A 13,721-nucleotide genomic window follows, 5' to 3' on the forward strand; every position below is an offset into this window, starting at 1 on the left:
GAGCTCTGGGCTACAATCCTGGCAACTTCACTGAGGTCTATGCAATTCCCAGTCCACTCACTCTCAGTCTGTATCTGTTCCCCTGCTCTTGGCGACCTAGTGTGTGATTTAGGGCACTTTCAGTCTGTAAATGTTCCCCTGCTCTTGGTGACCTAGTGTGGGATTAAAGGTCTGGACTCTGGGTTCAGGCTTTATCCGAAAGGAATGGCAACAACAATAATATCTTAAGGCTACTTTGAGTATTAAACAAGGTAATGGGATGGAGTATATACTTTCTGGACTTAGCTTGTGGAGCACGACAAGTACTCAGTAAATGTTGCTTCTAGATTCCTGTGAACAAGTCACTTAGCCCCTCTACACTTCAAATTAACCTTGCCCCTTTGAAAACTAAGGCTAATAGTATCCTTAACACAATTACGACAGCATTATAAAGTCCTTAGAGCAACACCAGGCCCACGGTAAATGCTATTTAAGTACTGCATTATTACATTTTGTGCTGACTAGTTTTATGTCAGTTTTCACAAGCGAGAGTCACTGGAAAGGAGGGAACTTCTGTAAAATCCCACTGTAAGGCATTTTCTTGGCAGTGGTTGGAGGAGGCTCCAGACCATGGTGGGTAGGTAGTGCTTATCCCTGGCCTGGTGGTGCTGAGTTCTATAAGAAATCAGGCTGAGCACTCCATGAGGAGCAAGTCAGTAAACAGCACCCCTCCACATTCTCTGCGTCATCTCCTGCCTGTTTTAATTTCCGTCTTAACTTCCTTCAATGATGGATTATGATGTGGAGACTTAAGCCCAAGAGACCCTTGCCTCCCCAACCTGCTTTTGGTCATGGTGTCTCACAGCAATCGAAAGCCTAATCAGGACACCTATCAAATTGTTACCTGTCGCCTTCCTCATAAAGCAGGAAAGAATTGCTTCCCCCCCGGCCCCCTGCCTCCACCAGAACTTTCAGCCCCCTACCGGATTGCAGGAATGTTTGCTTACATTGAATCTTAGACTTTAACACAGCTGAAAGAGTGACCTTAAAATGTCTGGGCTGTGAGGCGGGTGGAATTTGTGCAACTGGTTCTGTTGTGTGAAACTGAATAGGTTCTACTGTTTCCTCACCCTTCCTTAGGGTTCTCTATACAAAGGAGATTAGCTGTCTGTAGCCTCTACGGGTGAGGTGGTGAATTCAGCAAAAATGATCTCCTCATCAGGAACAGCAGGAGCAAGCCGCAGCTACTGAGACCCTGACAGGCGCCGGTGCTGTGCGATTCTGAGATTGGAGAGGAAGTTTCCTGATGTGTACTCTAATCTCTAGCAAATGAAACACCAATGTGCTTGAGGGTACAGTGAAACTGTTTCTACCACAAATAAAAACCAGTGAGGAACATGGCGTTATCCTTTAAAGCCTTCTAGCCCAGCTAGCAGCTAATCTTAAACAGTGTTACTGCAGTCTGAGGAGGGTGGGGTTACCCAGCCATGCCCTTCCTGAACTTTCCTCTTCCCTTGACTGAATCAAGAGCGTCTGGTTTTGTTCTTCAGGAGCCCTTCACTCACTAGAAAGCAAAGTCTATTTATCCTAAGATTAAGCTACTAGGTAAAGGGCTTAGTAATAGTTCCCAGAGGTGGTTGACACTGTGGCATTTGACTTGTGGTGTGACCTGAGAAGAATATCTGAGTTAGGTTTTCTTCATCTCTAAAACAAACAAACAAAAGCCCCATAAGCCTGTTGCAATGATTGAGTTACTGCTCTTGAAGGGTTGATTCATAGTTGAGTGTTACATAGCAAGTACCCACAAAACAACAAAACTCTTAAAAAAAAAAAAACTATAGGTGTAGAAACATAAGCCAAACTAACCTTGCCTTAAAAAACCAAAACAACAACCTATTGTCACCATGCCTATTGGCTTGATAGCCAAGAAGTCCTGATAATAGTGAATTTCACATGGCAGCTAACAGTTACTGAACGTTGTGCTAGAAACTGTGTTAAGATCAGTTACCTCCTTTCATTCTCAAGTTCAGTGACCTTGTCTGGCCTTTTGTTTAGCCACCCCCTCTCCCTTCCTCACCTTCCTCTGGCTTTCTGAACTCAGGATTACACCTACCACTACACACGTGCTAAACAAGCGTTCTACCACTTCAGGTTTACTTTGTGTTTTGAGACCGCGTTACTAAGTTGCCCTGGTGGCCCTCCAACTTGCAATTCTGTTTCAGCCTACCAGGTAGCTGGAACTGCAGTTCTATCCTACCGGGTGTGGCTTTCTGATTTGATGCTTCAGGAAATGTCACTGATTTACATCATCTTAAAGAGTCCAGGAGCTAAACCTCATGCCTCCTGCAGCTTTCCAGATGGCGTATTTACCATGTGCCCAGTGAAATGAAAAACATCTTGATTGCTTCCAAGTTTCGGCAATTATGGGTAAACTGTGCTAGAAACATCTATGTGCATGAGATTTTATTTTGCTGGCTTGTGTTTTTTTGTGTTTTTGTTTTTTAAACAGTCTCGCGGTGGAGCTAAGGGTGATTGATCTCAGGCTCATAATCCCCCTGCTTCAGCCTCCTGATGTTAGTACTAACATCATAGGCATTTTAGGCACACAGGACCAGTTCAATGGGCAGAGTTTTGTGTGGACACATTTCAAATCCTTTGAGTGTTGCTAAGGAGTGCAATTGTAAGGTTATATAAGTTTTGTTTGAAATTGCCAAAGTCTTCAAGTCCATCGGTGAATTAGCTTCAAGTATTAGAAATGGGTCTGGAGTCCCAGGAGAATGACTATATAATCTAAACATTTAGGTAAGGCAGAAACTGTTTACTTCTGCAGGAGACTCCATAGTCAGGACAAATCAATGCCAAACCAAGCGGGGAAGCACACACATTTGGGGAGTGGCGAGGGACCTGCTTTTTTTTTTCTTCTTTTATTTCCCAAGCAACTGGGAATTAAAGTTGCTTTAATCCTGAGTGCTTGGCTTCATTCTGAGTGGTTCGAGCCTCAGCCTTACATTCTTACAGGACAGGAGAATAAGCAACCGGTAAGCAGAATGCAGTCTTTAGACCCTTGTGCAATCTTGAGCACGTATTTTGATTTCCTGAAGGGCTGTGTTAAACTCACTAGTCAAGAGTTAGGCTGTTGCCACAATTTTGAAGCAAGCTTTAAGTACTGGCCAGGATGGCAGACTGGCCATTCTGGGGTTCCCAGAAAACGTCTACGAGTCACATTTTGCAGGGGCTTATAAAGGTAAACACATAAGGCTGCCATATTTCCCATTGTGTCCAATCAGGGGCTAGCTTATATCCTGACGTACTTCCTGCCTACATACTTCCCACCTATATTTGACCAACACATCCCTGTGGTTGGGTTGGCTTGTTTTCTTCCACAAACAACAGCCCCCAACATTTCAGGAAGTCTCTGCCTTGGGCAAGGGGTTTCCAGGTTGCAGTCATTTTTCTTTCATGGCTCTCAGAAGCCGGAAGCGTAGTAATTACAACTAAAACACTTGAAACACAACTTTAGCTCTTACAGCTGACCCTGGAGAGATTTGAATTTCTTCCAAGTGGCTTCTCTACAATATTTTTAAGTGAAAAAAAATTTTTTTTTGTCTTATTGAAGCCTTCGATGGAAAATACAGCACATCTCTCACATTTCCAACACAGGGTGTGTGGTGTTACCAGCGTTTCAGATTTTGTCATTTTGAGAGATGTGTTGAATCCGTCTCATTTCATCAGGTGAAAAAAAAAAACTTTTCTCAGAACTCACTATCAAACTTCACCCAGCCAACTACCACTCGACCAAAGCTACGGTATATGACCATCCCTAGACAAAGGAGAGCCTGGAAAATAAGGTCTATATTTAGGTTTATGATCTTTCTGGTAGGGGACAACAAGAAGTCCCAGTTTCGTTTCTGATGTCATGATACAAATATCCTCACAAAAAAGGGAGGGTTTATTTGCCTTACAATTCCAGGTTATTACCTGTTCTAGTTTTCTCCATTGCTGTGATTAACACTCTGACTAAAATGGACTTGTGGGAACTTCCACAAGAGGTTGGTTAAAGAAGGAAGCCTGCAAGCAGGAACTGAAGCAGACTGTACAGTGCTGCTTACTGGCCTGCTGTCGGGCTCCGTCCATCTGCTTTTCTTATCCAGCCCAGCCCATCTTCCTGGAGATGGCAACGCCCACAGTGGGGTGAACCCCACTACATCACTAGCAATAAAGACGTGCCCACAGGCCAATCTGACAGAGGCGGTCCTTCAGATAACACCCTCAGGTAACTCGGGGCTGCGTCAAGTTTACAGCTAAAGCTAACCAGGAGACCCCATCCTTCTGTCAACTGGACACACAAATCTAACTCACATCACTATGGTTAAGAACAAATACGGCTTTAGAAGTTTCACGTTTTTTTTTTTTTTTTTTTAAAAATACCCATTCTTTGAATTTCAATGTCTATTTAAACGTTCAAAGTCTCTTAGCCGTGGGCTCCTATAAAATAAAAATCAAGTTTTATGCTTTCTTATTTCAAAAGAATTTGGGCATAGGAACAAGTAAAGCCCAAAAATGTAACTCAGTGTTGAACATCTGAGACTCATGATCTAGGTCCGAAAACTCCTCTTCGACTTGGCCATCACAGCACACAAAGTTCTTCTTACAGGCTCAGCCCAGCTCTGCCCTGGTACCTGACACTGTCTTTGGTGGGCATCCTACAGTATTAGGATCTCCAGTATCCTGGGGTCTATACTGCATCCAAGGCTGTACCTTCCTCACTAATGGCCTCTCTTTTGGAACTCAGACGCTCTGTGATGAGCTTTAGCGTCTCTCTAGGACCTGTTCGGTCCTCAAGCTTTCATGCTGTTAAAGCCAATATTGTGGGGTGGACTTGCACATTACAAGTTCAGCTGCCAGCTGGAGGTGCAGCCTTGGCCCCCTCTGGACAGCATCTGCGTGCCGACCCTGAGGAAATCCTTCCCAGAAGATTTGCCCTCAGTGACACTGGTCTCTTACTATTCACAGTTGACTTTTGTGCCCCAGCTAAGCAGCATCCAGGATCTCAGCAGAGGACAGGTTTTACAAATCACACAGATTCTTAATGGAGAATATCATACAAACAACCCAATCGATTCTTTGCTCCCCTCTGTCGCCTGAATTTCTTCCAACATTCTTAGCTTATAAGCTTCCATATAACAGCCCATTACACTCTTAGAACTGAAGAGTTTTTCCAACCCAAAGTTCCAACCCTTTCTACAATCTCTCCCAAAACAATCTGGTCAGGTCTGTCACAGCGATAGCCTACCCCACTACCCTGCCAATTTTGGTTCTAGTTTGCTTTCTGTGGCTGTGATGAACAGCATTATCCAAAGCAACTCATGGGAGGAAAGGCTTTATCTGACTTCAAATTTCAAATCTCCATCCTTCGTTAAGGGAAATCAGGGCAGGCACTCAAGCAGAAACCTGGAGGTACGAACTGAAGCAGGGCCCACGGAGGAATGCTGCTCACTGGCTTGTGGGAAAATATGATCTCCACATAAAGAGTACCTCAATTCAAAATGAAATATATATACACATATGTGAAATTGGAATATGCTCATATATATTAGCTTATTATATTAGTTACTTTTCTGTTGGTATGACAGATTACTATGACCAGGGAACTTAGAGAAAGAAGAGTTTATTTGAGCTTAGAGTAGCCTGAGCAGGAAGATAAGAGAAACATTTCCAACCTTCTGAAAACAGCAGACTACAAGTGGGAGGATGCTGCAATCTCCCAAAAGCCACCAGTGCCTAGTGAAACATTTCCTTCAGCAAGACTCTGCCTCCTAAAGGTTCCACAACCTCCCCAACAGTGCCACTATTAGGGGAATGAATCTTCATATACCTGAGCCTATGGGGGACATCCTCATTCAAACCGCAGCTCTTACAACGCAGAGGATTTCCATAAGGTTTCTCATACAACCATTGCTTTGATTATTCAATAGTGTGAATTTTAAAGAATTTTCTTTCTTTTTTTTTGTTTTTTAAAGATTTATTCATTTATTATATGTAAGTACACTGTAGTTGTCTTCAGATACACCAGAAGAGGGCATCGGATCTCTTTACAGATGGTTGTGAGCCACCATGTGGTTGCTGGGAATTGAACTCATGACCTCTGGAAGAGCAGTCGGGTGCTCTTAACCACTGAGCCATCTCTCCAGCCCCACGAATTTTCTTTATTATTACATTATTCATTTAATTGAATGTGCCATTGAGCTCTTGTGGCTGTCAGACGACAACTCAAGGGAGTCAGTTTTCTCCTTTTCCAGTACGAGTCCCTCGTTGGCACATGTGTGCACTCGCCATGCACGTGTGAGTGCTTTGAGGCAAGATCTCCTATGTCCCCAGATGGCCGACTCATCCAATCCATGAGCATGGAAGGACTTGACCTCTTCTAATGTCTTTGACTTCTTCAGTTTCTTAAAGGTTTAGTAGATGCCCTTCACTTCACGATTGGGTGCAGCCTAGGAGTTTGTCTAGATCTTCTTGTTCTTTTCTTTTAAGCTATTGTGAATAGGATTTTTTTTCTTAATTTATTCCTCAGCAAGTTTGCCATTAACATATTCCAAAGTGATTTTTGTCTTCTCTTATTTTGCTGAAAGTGTTTAACAAATCCAGGTTTTCTGGTGGGGTCCTTAGGACCTTTCTCAGTAAAGGAGCCTTTTACAAACAGGGATAATTTGACTTTGTTTCTTTGTTTGTTTTGTGGGAGTCTTTTCATCACTGCATCAGTTCCATTGACAGCTATGGGTCTAAGCTGCTTATATGTTTTTGATTTGGTTTTGGTAGGATGAATGTATCTGGGAATTGATTAATCTAGGCTTTCCAGTTTTCAAATCACTCCCTAAGGATTCTGTTCATCTAAATGAGTGAATCTCCAGTAACCCCCCTTTTGATCTCTATTTCATCAATTGGGGTTTTTGTGTCTTATTTTGGGTAGATAAGTTAGGTGTTTGTTAATATTGTTCATTTTTTTTTCAAGGAAAAATTCCTTATTAGATAAATTTGAAATATTTTTTTGTTTTAGTTCCTGTTTCATGAACGTCCGCTGTGGTTTTTATTATTTCTTGCCATTGGTTACTTCTGTGTTTGGATTGTTCTTAGTTTCTCCTGGACCTAGAGGTTTATTATCAGGTTGTTTGCGATCTCTCGGATTCCCCTACTGTTAGTGCTGAAAACTGCAACCTCTCCTTCTGGAACTGCCTTGCTCTATGCTGTAACTTTCCTTGGATTATTGGATTTTTAAATTTTCTTGTCTGATTTCTTTAACTATCTGCTGTTCATTCAAGAATGTTTTGTCCATGGGCTGGAGAAACAGTTCAGTGATCAAGAGCTCTGGCTGCTCATCTAGAGGCCCTGGGATCAACTCCTAGCACCTACGTGGAAGCTCACGGCTACCTGTGACTCCAGTTACAAGGGATCTTTTGGCTTCCTCAGGAACCAGGCACACATGCATTTCCCAGACACACATGTAGACAAATCATCCATTAAAATAAAAACATATTGTCCCACTTCCATGTATCTGTGGTTTTCTTGGTTTTTCTTGCTTTTGATTTCTATGTTTATTGCATTATGATCTCAAAAGGTGTTTTTTTTTAAGACTTAGAAAAGACTTGATTCGTGGCTGTTAGGAACATAAGTGAAAGCATTTTGTAGAACTTGAAAACCATTTCGCGTGACTTAGAATAATATAGGGCATGCAAGACAGGAGCCTGCCACCTGACAGCTCAGAGTGGCACCAAGCTCCAGGGCAAGCTCTGATAGGCATAGCAGATAAGGATCCAGCCGAGACAGCTCAGGTGTGAGCCAAGCCCAAGACAGGCTTTCATATGCTAATGAACCAACTCCAAGATGGCACTGATATGTTACTGAGCCAGCTCTGAGCTCTGAGCCCCAACAGCACAAAGCTACTGCTAAACAAACTGACATAAATATTGAACATTAGAAGGGATGAAATGTGGACCGCCCATGGAAGGTCCTTTATATAGGAAACCGCATCCTAGCCACTGGTAGTCCTTGCCAGCAACCCCTATGCTTTCCTTAAAATCACTTTCCATCTGGATTCTAGTTTGATCTCTTTTTGCGATCTATTCGAGTCATTCATTCATTCATTCATTCATTCATTCATCTCTATACACTTAATCAATTTCTAACTAAAACTGTTCTTTTCTAAATTCGGGTTATTAAAAGTCTTAGAATTATTTCATTACTTTCAAAGGAGAAACTATGAGCTACACTTTTTTTTTTCTTGGATAAGCAGTCATATGGGGACCATATCTTGGGTTTCTGAAGACACCAGACTAAAGTAGGCAGGTGTGTATGCACGTCAGTATTTCTGTAAGTTCAAACATGCAGACGCTCAAACTTCCAGTGGCGTGAGTGTGGGCCCCGCCCCCATAACTGTCATTTGTAGCTGCGTCTACTCCAGTGTATCGGTTATTTATTATACCATTCTTATGCATTTGTTACAAGACTAAAACTTAATTTCAGGTAAATTGACAGAATGACATTGTGAGTCAAGTATATGATATTACAATAAGTGAGAATGTTTCCACACTCGTCACTGATAATTCTGAGAGTCTTTAGGTCTATATGGCTATAAAAATGCTAAAAATAATTCACCTTAGGGGAAACTACTGCCTCCATTAAATCCATTTAACACCCTTCAGGAAGCAGAGAAAGTTGTATGAGAAATACAGCTTGAGTATTTTTATTCTGAGGTGTTGTTGATAACTCAGAAGGCTGTGACACACTAACTCAAATGGGCTGCTCATGCTGTACTTCTCGGCCGTGAACTGCACTGTAGACATTGTTGCCACTTTGAGAACTGTCAGGGCTGGGAATCAAAGCTTCCAGACGTCTTCACTGAGTTCCTCTGTTAACCGGTTACTATTGACCGGCTACCGTTCCCTTTGCTGTGATACAAATACTGCCTATGAGGCTGTATTTGTATCTATTGTGGTGGTTTTACCATTGTTTATGCCAAATGTTAATTGCCAGGCTCGGAGTGACCTAAAGCGTTTTTTCAAAAGCATGACTAGATTTAATTGAGGATAAGGTTTCTGCAAACCAAAATTAAAAAGCCACAGTGTCAGTTGCTACAAAATGACATGCTGCCATTCCTGATTGCTACTTGGATGCAATGGAAACTGTGCTCTACTACACGTGAAAATCTTAATAAAGTCTGTGTCTCAGTAAAAAAGAAAAAAAGCGACCCTGAGCATTATACCGCCATGTTCCTGAGATGTGGCATCTCAAGCCACTTCACACATGTCTGTTGCTGAGCTCACACGTGCTTGCCTGCCAGCCCTGCAGCTCTCAAGAGCCTTTTGGATCTCTGCCAGAGTCATCCTCTTGGCCTGTCCCAGCTCAGGGGCTCCACAGAGGATGTGGGTTGGGCCTGCTCCCAAAACTTCCTCACCGGAGAAGATTTACCCAGTAGGACCCTGCATCAGCCAAGTGTTAGCTGCCTGGTGAGATGTCTGTTAAACCTTTCTAACAGCATGGGATTGTAAGAAGTGTTTGTGTGGATAAACCGAGAATACGCAAAAGACGAATGTTCCGTGGGCATCCTAGCTGCTGAACGCCTCACCGCCCACTGAAGGTGCTTTCCTCAGTGGCCTACAACATGATCCATTTTAGAGATGTTTCCCAGGCTGTTATGGATACCTGAGGAAAGGCCACTGGAGAGGCCTGAATAAGTCAAATTATGTGGAGCCTTTATTCTCTGTTTTGGGCTGTTCGCAGGAGAGTAGTAGTTAAGACACAGCACAAACCTTCAATTTGTTCAATTTTTTTAAAGACAAAAACCAAACTTCTGTGACACACACAGAAAGGTAGCTGTGGACAATCTGCAGGAAGCAAGCAAGCAAGGCGTTTACAGAAGCAGAAAGATACTAGTTAATTCCCATAACCTTGAACTCGGGGACACATTATATAGGAATTTATGGCTGGTTTACGTGACCTGTAAATTTTATGACTGGTCTATGAGTCCAGTACAATTTATGACCAGTCTACACAAAGAGAGACAAGTTTACTCAGGATAATTTTAGCACTTAAAAGTATTCCTGAATACTTTCCCAAGATGGTGTAACTATAGTTCAGTAGCTTACTACACTGAAAAAAAAAAGACATATACTCTGTTTCTGTTGGATGCAATATTCTGTAGATATCTGTCATGCACATTTGATCTATGATGTAATTTAATTCTTAGGTTTTTTTTTCTTTTTTTTCTTTTTTTTTTTTTTTTCAGAGCTGGGGACCGAACCCAGGGCCTAGCGCTTGCCTAAATTCCCAACCCCAATTCTTAGGGTTTTTTGTTGACTTTTGGTTTGGATGACCTATCTAGAGAGGAGAACAGGTAATTGAAATCATCCACTACTGTGCCAGGACCGACATGACAGTCAGTGTCCACCACTGTTTATTGTATGAAATTGGGAATCCTGGTATTTTTCTTTGGAGCCTCAAATATGCATTTCTTTTTATTTTGCATTTTCACATTCTGGTACTTATCAAAACAATACATCGTGATGATAAAAGGCAGCATAGTCTACTGAAATAGCACTTCCTGGTGCTGAGCACCATGTCACGTGGTTGTCTCACTTCTTTTCTAATAATAATAATTATTATTCTTTAATCTTTTTATAGTCCAGTCATTATCCCCGCTCCGTGTCCACCTTCCAATAGTTAGTCATCCCATCCCCTTCCCATCTCCAAGAGGATGTCCCCATCCTCTCTCCCACCCCAACAGTCCTCCCCCTTCCCTGGAGCCTTAAGTCTCTTGAGGGTTAGGCGCTTTTTCTCTCACTGAGGCACAGTCCTCTGCTGTATATGTGCCAGGGGCCTCATATCAGCTGGTGTATGCTGCCTGCTTGGTGGCTCAGTGTCTGAGAGATCGCAGGGATCTAGGTCAGTTGAGGCTGCCTTTCCCTAATTCAGGGGTCCCCAGCGTCTGTCCACTGGTTGGGTATAAGTGTCTATATCTGACTCTTTCAGCTGCTTCTTGGACCTCTCGGAAGGTGCTAGGCTCCTGTCTGTAAGCACAACATAGCATCAGTAAAAGTGTCAGGCCTTGGAGCCTCCTGTTGAACTGGATCCCAATTTGTGCTGGACACCAGACCTCCTTCCCCTCAGTCTCTTCTCCAGTTTTGATCCTGCAGTTGTTTTAGACAGGAACAGTTCTGGGTCAGAGTTCTGATGGTGGGGTGGCAACTCCATCCCACCATCTACTGGAGGTGGGCTCTACAAGTTCCCTCTCCCCACTGTTGGGCATTTCATCTAAGGTCTCTCCCTTTGAGTCCTGAGAGCCTCTCACCTCCCAGGTCTCTGGTACGGGAGTCCTAGTATTTAGTGCACATATATTTACAAGTGTTATTTCTTCTGGGTGGATTGTTCTGTCATTAATATGTGGCATCCATCTTCACCTCTTCTATTAGTTTCAGTTTGAGGACAATTCTTATCAGTTATCTAAAGAGCCGTATTGGTCAGTTGGCTCTTAGTCTGTGGGTGTCTTTAATACTGGGAAGTGTTTCTTGGATACAATAGATCACTTAATATGTCTTTTGACTCTAGCACTCCTTTCGTATCTCTTTATTGGTTAGTTGCGGCTATTCGAGGTAATTTTGAAAGATACTTAACACTTCCTGTAATTTTTCGGTTGCCCTCTGGTTGATTAGATTACTGGCACTGAGGGTCTGCTGGTGTCAGGCATGATGGATTCCTTCCAAGCGCTCCTTAAGTTATTTATTATCAACTTGACACAAACTGCAGACAACTGAGAAGAGGGGACCTCAGTTGAGGAGTTGACATCAGACTGTCCTGTGGGCATGTCCGTGGGACGGTTTCTTGATTGATGATAAATGTGGGAGGGCTCAGCTGACTAGGGGCGGTGTCATCCCCTAGGCTGGTGGTCTCGGGCTATGTAAGGAAGCAGGCTGAGCAAGCCATGAGGAGTAAGCCAGGGAGCAGCGCCCCTCCATGAGTAACCAGCCAGTGAGCAGGCCCACCTATGGGCTCTGCATCAGCTACTCTTCTAGTTGCTACCTTAGTTTGCATTAGTGATGGACTTATATCTCTAATGCAAAATAGATCCTTTCCTCCTGTACTGGCTGGTTTTGTGCGTCAACTTGACACAAGCTGAGTTATCACAGAGAAAGGAGCCTCCATGAGACCCAGCTGTAAGGCATTTTCTCAATTAGTGATCAAGGGTGAGAGGGCCCACTTGGGTGGTGCCGTCCCTGGCTGGTGGTCCTGGGTTCTATAAGAAAGCAAGCTGAGCAAGCCAGGGGGAAGCAAGCCAGTAAGTAACATCCCTCCATGGCCTCTGCTACAACTCCTGCTTCCTGCCCTGCTTGAGTTCCAGTCCTGACTTCCTTTGGTGATGAACAGCAATGTAGAAGTGTAAGCTGAATAAATCTTTTTCTCCCCAACTTGCTTCTTGGTTGCGATGTTTGTGCAGGAATAGAAGCCCTGACTAAAACACCTCCCCGACTTGCCTTTGGTCATGGTGTATTATCACAGCAATAGAAGTACTATTTAAACTCTCTAAATTATATCTCATGATGGAAAGAGAGAACTGACTCCTAAAAGTTACTTTCTGATCTCCACACACATGCCATGGCAGATATGCACCCCTGGCCCATGCATGAACATGTACACATAAAATAAACAAATGGGAATAAATGAAAATAGTCACACTTACACACCATTTCCTTTCTGTTCATGTTTTCTGTAACCTTTTTTATCATTTAATTCTGAAAATGCTACCTTGTCTCAGTCTGCTGAAGAGCTAGAAGAAAGGAAAACTTTTGGTTTGCAAAACTTTTGGTTTGAAAAAAATTAGTGCCACAGGCTTTACCTTTTTACTATTCTTAGTCTTCGAGATAAAATAGACTGGAAATAGACTCTGAAGGAAGCTTGAGAACAATTTTACTGGATTTTGAGAGGATAAAAACAACAAAGTAGGCAGGCTAGAGATCTTGGTACATGCTGAGAGGAGGACGCTGGCTCAGAGGAGGAGAGGGCGTCAAGGACTTCTGAATTCGAGGTCAGGACTTGTGAGTTAGAGGTCAGGAAGCCAGGCAGACTGAGCAGCGGAGGTCTACAGGCATCGTGAGTATGTGAGTCAGAGCTGGCTTCAGAGAGGGAGTGAGAACGTCTGGAATGCCAGAACAATTGTAAGTTTTTGGCCAATATCCAGTCATAAAAAGGAGATAAAAAAGGAGGAAATGAAAAAGAGTTATGATTTTAGATAATTCAAAGAGCTCACAAAGTAGGTAGCTTTGTCAGTGAGGGTTTGTAAGCGCATGTGACTGAGAAAGGGGCCTCTGGGGTAGGCCCTTAAATACACGCCTCATTAAGGGGATGGGTATTTTTCTCCTTAGCACTGTCTTTAGGTTTACCATTTCTGGAACCAGTGGCTTGGCCGTGGGGAGTCAGGGGAAGACATATTTTCCTGTCCAGGTGATTGACAGCCCAATTTTGATGAATACTTAACAGAGGGATCAGTAGTATGTCTTTGTAATCTTATAATTTTTTTGGCCAACCCAGGACCAGAGGAGATTTAGATCCTGTTCTTCTGTCCAGAAATTATATAACAGAGCATACGCAAGAGAATTAAAAAATAACAATAAAAAGTACAACCCTGAAATAGTCATACTTTACCAAGAGGAACTATTGTTCCCTTCACAGGCTTCAACAAAACCCCACCACTG

The sequence above is a fragment of the Rattus rattus genome, chromosome 5, assembly GCF_011064425.1.
Source record: "Rattus rattus isolate New Zealand chromosome 5, Rrattus_CSIRO_v1, whole genome shotgun sequence".
In the NCBI taxonomy this organism is placed as follows: Eukaryota; Metazoa; Chordata; class Mammalia; order Rodentia; family Muridae; genus Rattus; species Rattus rattus.